Consider the following 11,377-nt stretch of genomic DNA (forward strand, 5'->3'; position numbering starts at 1 on the left):
CCTACCACTGGCTACACCTAGCCCTGGCTACCTATGCTGCACCACCTACCACTGGCTACACCTATCCCTGGCTACCTATGCTGCGCCACCTACCACTGGCTACACCTATCCCTGGCTACCTATGCTGCGCCACCTACCACTGGCTACACCTATGCCTGGCTACCTGCGCTGCGGCCACCCACCACTGGCTACACCTATCCCTGGTTAACTATTCTGCGGCCACCTAATACTGGCTACAGCTATCCCTGGCTACCTATGCTGCAGCCACCTATTACTGGGCGGGTGGGGCACGTTTAATGTAAGGGGGTGGGGCCCGGGTCCAAATAATTGTTGTATACAGTCATACCGTGGTATTTTTTTTTTTTTTTTTTTTACGGTTATCATACCGTGGAATTTTATACCGTTGCAACCCTGCATGCTACTAACTGCTTGTTGTCCCCTTGAAGCTTTGCGCTGTGCTCAAATTTTCATATGTGGGCCTTGCTGCTACTTGCTCGCTTTTTTATCCTCCTGGAGTTCTAATCCGTATAACATCAATTGTTACCCTCCACATGTGGGAACTGTTATGAACTGTCAAACGTTTGTTGCTCCGATCATTGGCCAGTTCTAGGAACTTTGAACTGTTATATACTTTAAGCTGGCAATCCTTTTCTGGAACTTGCTTTACTAGATTCAGTTTAAGTATACACAGGAGGTACCTCCCAGATATCCTCATAGGTTGAGTCAGAGTGGGTATGTGTGGTGGAGTGTGAGTCGTCGGTGTGGTCGGTTTGCCTCGGGCCCTTTTATATATTTGTGTGTAGTTTTCTCATTTTTTGATGCATAATAAAATTATACTATGCTGTTTTTTGTAGTTCTGTTGCTTGGGGTATATGCCTTTCTTTTGGGTCTCCTACATGTTTTTTTCTTACCTTGTGAATAAGCAGGGTTATTCAGTAGGCAGTGGCAATTCTGACTTGTAATTTAAAGCATGGTGTTTTGTTTTGTTTTTGTTTTTGTTTTTTGTTTGTTTTGATTGGGTATATTGTGATCCTAGAGGGAAGTTTTGACAATTGTAAGGTATGCAATTTATGGAAGATCTTAAAAATACAGTATACACTAAAGAGCATAAAAACTCCTTTTTTTTGTTTTAAATTTCTTTGTAGTCATGATAGCGTGGGCATTAGTAACAACTTCTGTCAGGTCAACACTATCTGGGGTATTTTCTTTTCCTTCCTTCCTCGATAGCTGACAATTGTCTTTGGATATGTCACCCCAAGCCTTAGGCCACATACAGACATCAGACCATAGTCTTTGGAAAATGAAAGATCACAGACCAATCTTACCACCCTTCCTGTAGTATAAGAGCCATACTCTACACAGTCTTTTCTATGGAGCTGAACTCCACACCAGGAAAAAAATCTCTGCAGGCTGCTGCACACACAGATGCTGTACAGACACAAAAGATCAGGATCTGCAAAAGATCTGTTCCTGCCAAAAATCCATTCCTGCAAATTGCAATGATAGTCTGAGATCTGCAGATCATCATACACACATGATTTAACTGACATTCATCTGCAGATCAGATCCACCAGGATGGATTTTCAGATCTGCAGATCTGCAGATGAATGTCAGTTAAATCATGTGTGTATGATGATCTGCAGATCTCATAGACTATCATTGCAATTTGCAGGAATGGATTTTTGGCAGGAACAGATCTTTTGCAGATACTGATCTTTTGTGTCTGTACAGCATCTGTGTGTGCAGCAGCCTGCAGAGATTTTTTCCTGATGTGGAGTTCAGCTCCATAGAAAAGACTGAGTAGAGTATGGCTCTTATACTACATGAAGGGTGGTAAGATTGGTCTGTGATCTTTCATTTTCCAAAGACTATGGTCTGATGTCTGTATGTGGCCTTACGCTTGTAGAAACTGCACCTATGGTTTGTCTGCTAGACTCCATGGGACTTTCTACTTGATAAACGTTGGCACTGGTTCAGGGCAAGGTTTTTGCATTTGATTTTTTTTTTAATTGTTCCTTTATTATACACAAGTTTTTATGAGCACTGGTTGGTAAATGCCCTGTTCCCTCTGGTTTTCGATTCATGATCAGTTGGCATTTGCCAATTAATACATTCAGAATAGTGTGTTTTTTGTGTTTACATATTTATTTCAGTTTTGCAGTTGCAAGATGTCTAGAGATGACTGTGTGAAACTTGACTGACCATTACTTCAAGGTCTTCCTGCTGCCTCTTGGGAGCTGAGTGGGTGGCTTAGAGCCCCTCCTTTTGCAATAATGCTTTTCCAAGTCCGATAAGCAGCCAGTGTGAGCAAGAAACGGTTTTTCCCTGGCATTAGCTTTTCTCAGCATTTAATTCAATGTGGATTTTAAGAAGTCCCTTGAATAATCTTATTTGCCATCAGTGATGTATACATCTTTTCTTTCACAGAAGATGAGAAAATGTTCTATAAATATTCCCTGAGCACCCTCGATTTCAAGAGCTAAGCATCCTTTCAAACTATTTATAAAAGTTATTTTATACAGTATTGCATTTGTTTAGAAAGCTGTAGTTTTTATTTAAATGGAGCCATTTTGGTAAAAGCATGCGGTGATTACAGATAGTGTGGGTATACAAAATGTCAGGAAAGGCCATTCTTTTCATTAGCAATCATACAAAGTGTGTCAGAGGAACACCCAAAGATTTTTTGCTCCAGTGTGGATTTTGGAGCAAATGTTTTGTGTTCCTTAGTGAGGTCATTTACTTCCAAGTCCATAGAACAATCTGCTGATGCTGGAGAACTTGTCACTTTACTGTAACATTTTTTTTTTATTTTATCGGATGGAAAAAAATGCTTGATGACAAAATTAATCTAAACGGGATACCTTCCTGAAGAGTATTTTAGGCTTTTGATTTATATACTGCCGGTAGTTTATAAGACCAAAACTTGCCAGCTCTTTATAGACCAAATACACACAAAAAAATCCTTTAACACACACACACACACACACACACACACACACACACACACACACACACACACACACACACACACACACACACACACACACACACACACACACACACACACACACACACACACACACACACACACACACACACAATTAGTGACCGTGATTGTAAGGCTGCATACTATGAGTCACTTTTAAATGCCTTGATCTGTTGAGCCCTCATGTTTTCATATACAGGTAGTAAACGTGCTTACAAACATTTTACCTTTTAGAAGATTGTAAGTTGAATTTGTAAGTCAAGTCCTGTGTTAAACATGGTGAAACATGAATAAATGATTTACTTTTGAACAACTCTGTATTTGGACATATAGGCCTCGATTCATAAACAGCAGTGCGATAACAAAAATCTTGTCGGGAAAATACCGCACTCGGTATTTTCCCGGTCTGTGTGCTAATTCATAAAGATTTCCCCAGCTGCCCTTGGAGGTCGGTAAATTACCGCAGCCCATTGAGCGGTAGAGTAGAGCAGTGTCCCGATTCCCTCTTTGCCCTGCAGAAATGAATCACACAGACGGCTCTCTCTGGCTCTCCCACTGATGACTCAGACAGATGAGTCACACAGTCTTTCCCTGCCTGCAGAAATTACTCTCACAGCCGGTTCTTTCCACTGATGACTCAGACAGATGAGTCACACAGTCTTTCCCTGCCTGCTGAAATGATTCACACAGACGGCTCTCCGGCTCTCTCCACAGATGAATCAAACAGACTTTCGGATCTCTGCACTTTGCATTAATCAGAGCTGTCAGAGCTGTCGTAACTTGTTAAGACCTCACCAGAGGTGTCGGTAACTACCGCCAGGCTTACCGCATGTTCAAGGCTTTATGAATTGACATTTGCTGACAATTTACTGACATGTGTTGTCGGTAACTGCAGCCAAGTCGGTAATTTAGCTCCCTGGTCGGTAATGTCAGCTTTTCATGCGGTAACAGCCTTTATGAATTGACATTTTGCTAAGTGGTCGGTAAAGTCTGCTGTTTTCAGCATTACCGCATGAGGTAATGCTTTATGAATCGAGGCCATAGTATAAACTAGATTTTCTTTTCTTTTTTTCAATCTGCTTTTAAAGCTTTTAAACTACTTGTATGAGTTTATACAATATTGTAACATTTAACAAAAATATGTAACAGTACTGTAAAATGTGTGCTTTAACCACTTCCTCAATTTGATACAGTATATCTATGCCCCTTGCAACTTCATCTTAGCTCTAGGAGTGTAGCTATATGTACCCCACTGCAATCTCCTGTGTTCTATGTACTGGTCACAGTATATAGTGTGGGGACATCTTGTGTGCAGAAAGTAAAATTACACATACATTAAAATGCATAAAAAATATCATATAGTTAACCCCTTAGGAAGGGCATTATGGTTAAGGTTTCAGGAATAGACGTATGTAGGAAGACTTGGGAAGGTAGAGTAAAGTTATTTTAGAGCCGGTTATTTTAGTGGAGCAGGTAAGGGTTAGGCTTAAAGGGAACCTGTACTGAGTAAAATTATTTAAAATAAACACATGAGGTAACTTCAAATGAACATTACATAGTTACCTTGCCATCAGTTCCTTTCAGAAGCGCACCATTTTCTTCTGACAATGATCCCTTCCAGTTCTGACATGTTGTCAGAACTGAAATATATCAGTTGCTGTCAGTTATTTATCAGTTGCTGTCCGTTTTTATCTGAGGACAACTGATGTGCCAAGTAAAGTCTGTTTCCCTATGGCTCAAGTGGGCGATGTTACAGTTTAACAGTGTTCTGACCAGGAAGCTGTTATGGGGTAATGGCCATTTTCAAAATGGAGGACTGAGAATTCCCTTGATCAGTGGACAAAGAAAACGTGGGAAAGGAGAAAGTGATTGAGGAGTAAACTACACGGGGGGTAAGTATGACTTGTGTATGTTTATTTTGACTCTTCATTTTCAGTTAAGGTTTTCTTTAAAGCTAACCTGAAGTGATTCAACTCACTTTGGGATTTATATTTGCCTTAGTAGGGAAAAGGCACTGGATAGTATAGAGCACAGGTGTTGAACTCCGGTCATTGAGGTCCATATCCATGCCAGTGTTCAGGATGGACTGGGAAATGGAGATGTTTACTGAACCACATGAACCACGTCTTTCCTGAATCGGTCCCATCAACTAATTTGAGCTGCGCCAAAAATGTGAGAATCTTGGCCCTAGAGGAATAGTTCGACAGCCCTGGTGTAAAGCATAACCGTCCCTACTACCGGTCTGGCATTCCAGCGCTGTCTTCCGGGGTAGCTATTCAATCTACTGGGTCAAAAACTAGGAATTGCTTATGTCCTCGAGTAGTACTAAGGAAAAGCTCCTCCCTACTGTGCATGCCTAGTAGGAATGCACTATTTCTCGAAAAAATTCATAGCCCCTGGGAGCCACTGGGTCGATTAACTACACCGGAGGACAGAGATAGAATGGAGTTAGCAGCAAGGCTTAATGCTAATCAGAGCATTCCTCTACTAAGATAAATCTCAAACTTGAAGTGAATTTTTACATAACCTACCTTATATACACACGTATTAGCCTTATTTTTCAGCACAAAAAATGCTGAAAAGTTACCCCCTTGGCTTATTCGCGAGTCAATGGAGCAGAACAGTTGGCACAGCAGGTTTTGTTCCTTGTAGAGGAGTTTAAGGATCATGCACTAGTGATCCTGCTCTTGCCAGCTGGCTCCCTGCTGTGTCCATTCCCCCTATCCCCTGCAACATGGTGTGCAGAGTGTGCTGTTCAAGACCACCTGTATCCACTGGCTTGTGGCTCAGAGGGTGCAAGCAATGTGTCAGCGGTGCAATGATCAGGGATTATTCCTGTGTGGCAATCAAGGTCTCATATCTCATCTAGTCATCTAGTACCATCTTGAGACACAGCTGTATAATCCTTGGGGCACATCTGGCTATGGGGGAGTGGGGGGCTGACTTGTACTATGTGCATATCTGGCTACTGTGAAGGGGGGGTATACTGGGGAAGGGGCTTATTCGCGAGTCAATCACTTATTCCTGGTTTCGGCTTATATGAAATAATATACGGTTTATCCTCTGCTAGAAGTAGATAAATTGAGGTCTGACTCGCGAAGGCAAAGCATAGGGGGTCATCTTATATGCAAGACAGAGCTAAATCTTTACTTATAGCGAGGAGTCATAGGAGCTCCTCTCTGCCCAATAAAGAAGGGCTGCAGGAGTGCACTGTATTCTCCCCCCCCCCCCCCCCACTTCCTCCTACACAGGGAGGCAGTGGCAAAGGAAACGTGGATTAGTGAGGGATATTCAGGTATTGGGAGAGAAGTACCAAAGCACCGATAAAATAATTTTGGCACACTATTGGGTTATTGCACTTACCCATACCCAGTTGGTTTGGGTGCTGACTCTCTTGCTAACACATCTTTGCTATTTTAAGTGTGTTTTATTAGATGGGGAAGGGGGGGGGGGGGTGCATGTACATTTACATTTCCCCCTGCCTTGTACCTAGCATTAAACCTCCCTACCTAGCACTTAACAGTAGCCACTAGCCAACCTTCCCAGAACCTTAATGCCCCAGGTTACTGTAAAGACAAAAGGTGAGCGCTCCTATAGTGTATTACTTATAAGCAAATGCACTATTCACTATAGGCTTGCTCCCCTCCTTTTATCTTTGTTTGCTAAATCCCTTTACAGTGAACTGCACTGGTGGATACCCTGGTTTACATGAAACAATCAAAACGGTTACATTTTCTCCCTCTGACCACTACAAACACCTTCCAGGCACTTATGTGCACCTACATTTCGCATATAAACCATGTAGGTTAGTGCCTGCCTTTAAACTTTGACGGGTAGGCTATTTCTCTGGAACTTATACTTTTATGTTGCAAATTATACTTACTGTTTATTTGTCAGGTTAAATTGCTAATTAAGTTTCTATCCATTTCATATTTTTGTCTGCTATGCATTGCCCTGCAGGGATAAGAATAAGCTATTAAATATGCCTAAAAGACCACTTTGCTATTAAATGTCTGTATAGAAGCCTTCAGGTACCAAAAGCAGTAACCACGGCCAGTCTTCCTGAATTGGCTTAATTGGTGGATTTAGTTAAGGTTTTATTTAACTTTATGGTTTAAAAGAACAGCCATTTGTTTTGTCCATATTTCACTTATGAGAGCTTCTGATTATCTTAAACATGGCTTTGTAACATTTCGTTGTCATGGATATTTCTATGATTTTGCATGTTTTGAGGCGTTGTACAATTGTATGAAAGTCCGCCAGGCAGATATGCATGTCAGTGCTTCATTAACACTCATGCTTTACAGTAACATTTTAATTTGTATCAGATCACGGTTATTGCTAGTTGTGTAAGGTCTGAATGAGCACATGGTTACTTTAGTTTATTTTGGCCTCTGAAGTGTTTTCTGTCCGAAGTAATGCAAACAGTATACTTTATGTATGAGATTTAAAGCTTACAAGGAGAGTTTATATATTTTGTCGTGAAAATCCCTGTAACCTGTGGGAAAGATATTTAAAGGCCATCTTGCGATGCTGTGACTGATTACTTGTAGGTCATGCCTGCATAAGGGCTTGTAGGTACTGCTGCTTTTGAAGTGTAATGGCAGTAACACAATGTTAGTGTTAAAAATGCACTCCTTATGAATGCATTTATATGTTCTAGAACCTGCTTCTGAAACTGGATGTGACACTGCATCATCCTCTTGTCCATGTGCCCCATTTCTGTACACTTGCAACTTTCCTACATTGCCATTTTACTGTCCTGCTTCAACATATCAAAAACCAACCAGTGTTTTTTTTTGTTTTGTTTTTTATCCTTCACTACATTGTTCTTTCTGAACTGTCTATTACATCGTAATATTTCCTCAGCCAGAATTCGTTTGGGGGCTGAGGCAGAAATAACATTATGTGGTAAACTGTACTAGGAGAGCATCAAGCTGAAAGATCAGGTTATATTAAGCAATCCAGGGTTATATTAAGCAATCTTTTGAGAACTAGTGGCTTCATGGAGAGGTTGTCCAGATCTTTAAGGAATTGCCACTCTGGTGCTGAGTAAATAATTTGATACACCTGGATCTAGAGACTCTTGAGATTGGGGCAGATCAAGATATTTTTTCAGTTGCAAAGTGCTGAAGTTATTTAAATGAAAAATTATCTCCTAGGAGAAATCATAGGAGAAAAGTGAATTGCATATGGGTCCATGATCTTTCTCTCTACCTCTGATTTTTACAAGAGTTTTACTGTGTTTTTGGATTAAAAGAAAACCTCACTTGAATGTATAAATCTTAACTGTCAAACAATAAGGTGCACCTACAATCAGCTATCAGCTTTTCATTTGTGGTTATTTTCTGATGAAATTTTTAAATGTCCTGTAACTTTGGTAATAAACTCAAATGATTAACCATGTTGTACAGTCCATTTTAAGTTTCACTTGTATTGTACAGCACTATGGATGATGGCGCTATATAAATCAATAATGCTTACAAGCCATGGTGGTGTAAGACAAACGAAATAGAACATAAGTTTGTATTGTAGTTCATTTTGTATTGTCATAAACAGCAGCTGCAAGAAACTAGGAGAGGGAGCCTTTAATGGCTTACAATCTAAGGAACATTGTTTTTCAGTGTTTATTGCCATGCTAATTTAACTACCTAAATGATAGATTGGTTCTTTGACATACAGACCTTAAACTAGAGCGAGGTATTAGGTTGCTCAAACACAAGGAGAATAAACTGTACTCTGGACATCAAGTGGGACAATTGTCAACGATAGTCATATAGATATTACTGAGAAAGGTGATTTTGTTACTGCATTTAGTTTTTTCAAGCTTCGAGTATCACCTAAAAGATGGGAAACCAGAGTCTTGTCTGATCTGTTGGAAGCAAGATTGTCTCACATTGATCATTTTTCTTGATGAAACCAATCATTTGAGATGTGCTGCAGCCAGGTATGACTTATGGTACCCATACAGGGTGCAATGAAAATGTTCGATTGTCCTGTTTTTTTCAACCAAAATGATCAAATCAATTGAAAGTTGAGATCAAGAAAAAACCGGATGATTATCCCATTTTGCCCATAAAAATGTGAACAGACATGTTGGAAAAATATTTCTATTCGATCTAACTGAATAATCGAACTAAATTATCTAATCGAAAAAAAAAGAAATTGTACCATGTATGGGGCACCTTTACAGACTACCCAACTGACAAACTTACAAGTGCTAGACAATGGCCAATTGCCATGGTTACTATAGATTGTGTTCTGGGAATAAGTGAACTTCCACTGCATTTTTAAATCTTGTTTTTCTTTTATTTACCTTGCTAGGCTACTGTTTTTTGTACCTGTTTGGGGCTCACTATATAAATCAAGGTGGTCAGAAGATGTGTAACATCTAGTGTGATCTACTTTTTAGTTTTGTCATTTTATGTGGATGCTACAGAATGTTTCTTCAAACTAACTGACCAACCGAAGTCAGAAATTTCTGATTTTTACTTTTCAAATTTTGATGCATGTTTTCAATATGCTTTTCAAGATGTGGTTGGCCTAATTTAATTTCATCTGTTCATTAATTCTCTCATTCTGACCTTCAAAATAAATGTCCTTTCACACAAATCCAATTTCACTTCAATATACCTTATTCACACTGCCTTTTATTGCAAGTTTCAGTTTAGCCAGCTGTAACATTGCCCAGCTGCCTCAAGTTTCCCAATTTAGCTCTGGAAATGATTTCAGTATGGCAGAAACCCTCCACTGGCCAACTTGGAAATAAGTTGGAGCTTGTGGAAATGTCCTGGAATGGCCACTGAATGAAATTATTTTAGTAAGTGGGATCAGTTTGTATGTATGTGGATGTGCGCGCACTAGCACTTATGTGTGTTAGCACACACACCAGTCATGATGGAAAAAGCAGGAGGGGCTCGAGTGGAAGGAGAGACAGAATGTCAGGTCTTTGCCTTGCACTTTTGGCACCCTCACAGGGACGTCTCCTCTTGGCCTAGTCTTAATTGCAGCACTGATATAAACAAGGGGTTTAGTGTGAAACTTTGTAAAGGCAGCTGGAGGTGAGCTGGCAATGTGAACCAGGATCAAGTTCAGTAATAAGGAAAAAATCTAGTTTTATCTTGAAGGAATTGCAGGAAAAGGAAAAAAAATGCAGCTGTTTTTGGGAACGAATGCTTAATTAAAAGTGGCTATGGCATTGAATGTTTGAGCTGTATGTAACCAGTGTTCAGTGTACCCAGTCAAGTATTTCAAAGCTGTCTTATTATGCAGACATCCTGAATACTGGAATTTTTAACATATGGCGTGCCTGTTCTAACATGTCCATGATACAGTGGCTTGCAAAAGTATTTGGCCCCCTTGAAGTTTTCCACATTTTGTCACATTACTGCCTCAAACATGAATCAATTTTATTGGGATTTCATGTGAAAGACCAATAGAAAGTGGTGTACACGTGAGAAGTGGAACGAAAATAATACATTTCCAAACATTTTTACAAATCAATAACTGCAAAGTGGGGTGTGCGTAATTATTCAGCCCCCTGAGTCAATACTTTGTAGAACCACCTTTTTATGCAATTACAGCTGCCAGTCTTTTAGGGTATGCCTCTACCAGCTTTGCACATCTAGAGACTAAAAACCTTTCCCATTCTTCTTTGCAAAAAACCTCCAGCTCAGTCAGATTAGATGGACAGCATTTGTGAACAGCAGTTTTCAGATCTTGCCACAGATTCTCGATTGGATTTAGATCTGGACTTTGACTGGGCCATTCTAAACACATGGATATGTTTTTGTTTTAAACCATTCCATTGTTGCCCTGGCTTTGTTTAGGGTTGTTGTCCTGCTGGAAGGTGAACCTCTGCCCCAATCTCAAGTCTTTTGCAGACTCCAAGAGGTTTTCTTCTAAGATTGCCCTGTATTTGGCTCCATCCATCTTCCCATCAACTTTGACCAGCTTCCCTGTCCCTGCTGAAGAGGAGCACCCCCAGAGCATGATGCTGCCTCCACCATATTTGACAATGGGGATGGTATGTTCTGCGTGATGTGCAGTTAGCTTTCTGCCACACACAGCGTTTTTTGCATTTTGGCCAAAAAGTTCAATTTTGATCTCATCCGACCAGAGCACCTTCTTCCACATGTTTGCTGTGTCCCCCACATGGCTTGTGGCAAACTGCAGACGGGACTTCTTATGCTTTTCTGTTAACCACTTTGTCCTCCACGTATAAAAACGTCAAGGAGGACAGGCGCACTCCCGGCCGCGGATTCGGTAGCCACGGAATCAATGTATCGGGCTATGGAGCCCGATCACTGATTCGTCTCCCCCGCTGAAAAAGCGACAGCTTCTATCGGAAGCTTCGCTTTTTCTGAAGCTATGTCCCTTTAAGCGTACATT

The 11,377-nt window shown here is 40.5% G+C and overlaps 1 protein-coding gene across 1 annotated transcript in view; it reads left to right on the forward strand.

Moving 5' to 3' along the window:
- GMDS (GDP-mannose 4,6-dehydratase) overlaps positions 1-11,377 on the forward strand; it is an 863,777-nt gene that overhangs the window by 474,299 nt on the left and 378,101 nt on the right. The gene's annotated exons all lie outside the window — the stretch shown is intronic.

The sequence above is a fragment of the Hyperolius riggenbachi genome, chromosome 5 (assembly GCF_040937935.1).
Source record: "Hyperolius riggenbachi isolate aHypRig1 chromosome 5, aHypRig1.pri, whole genome shotgun sequence".
NCBI lineage: Eukaryota > Metazoa > Chordata > Amphibia > Anura > Hyperoliidae > Hyperolius > Hyperolius riggenbachi.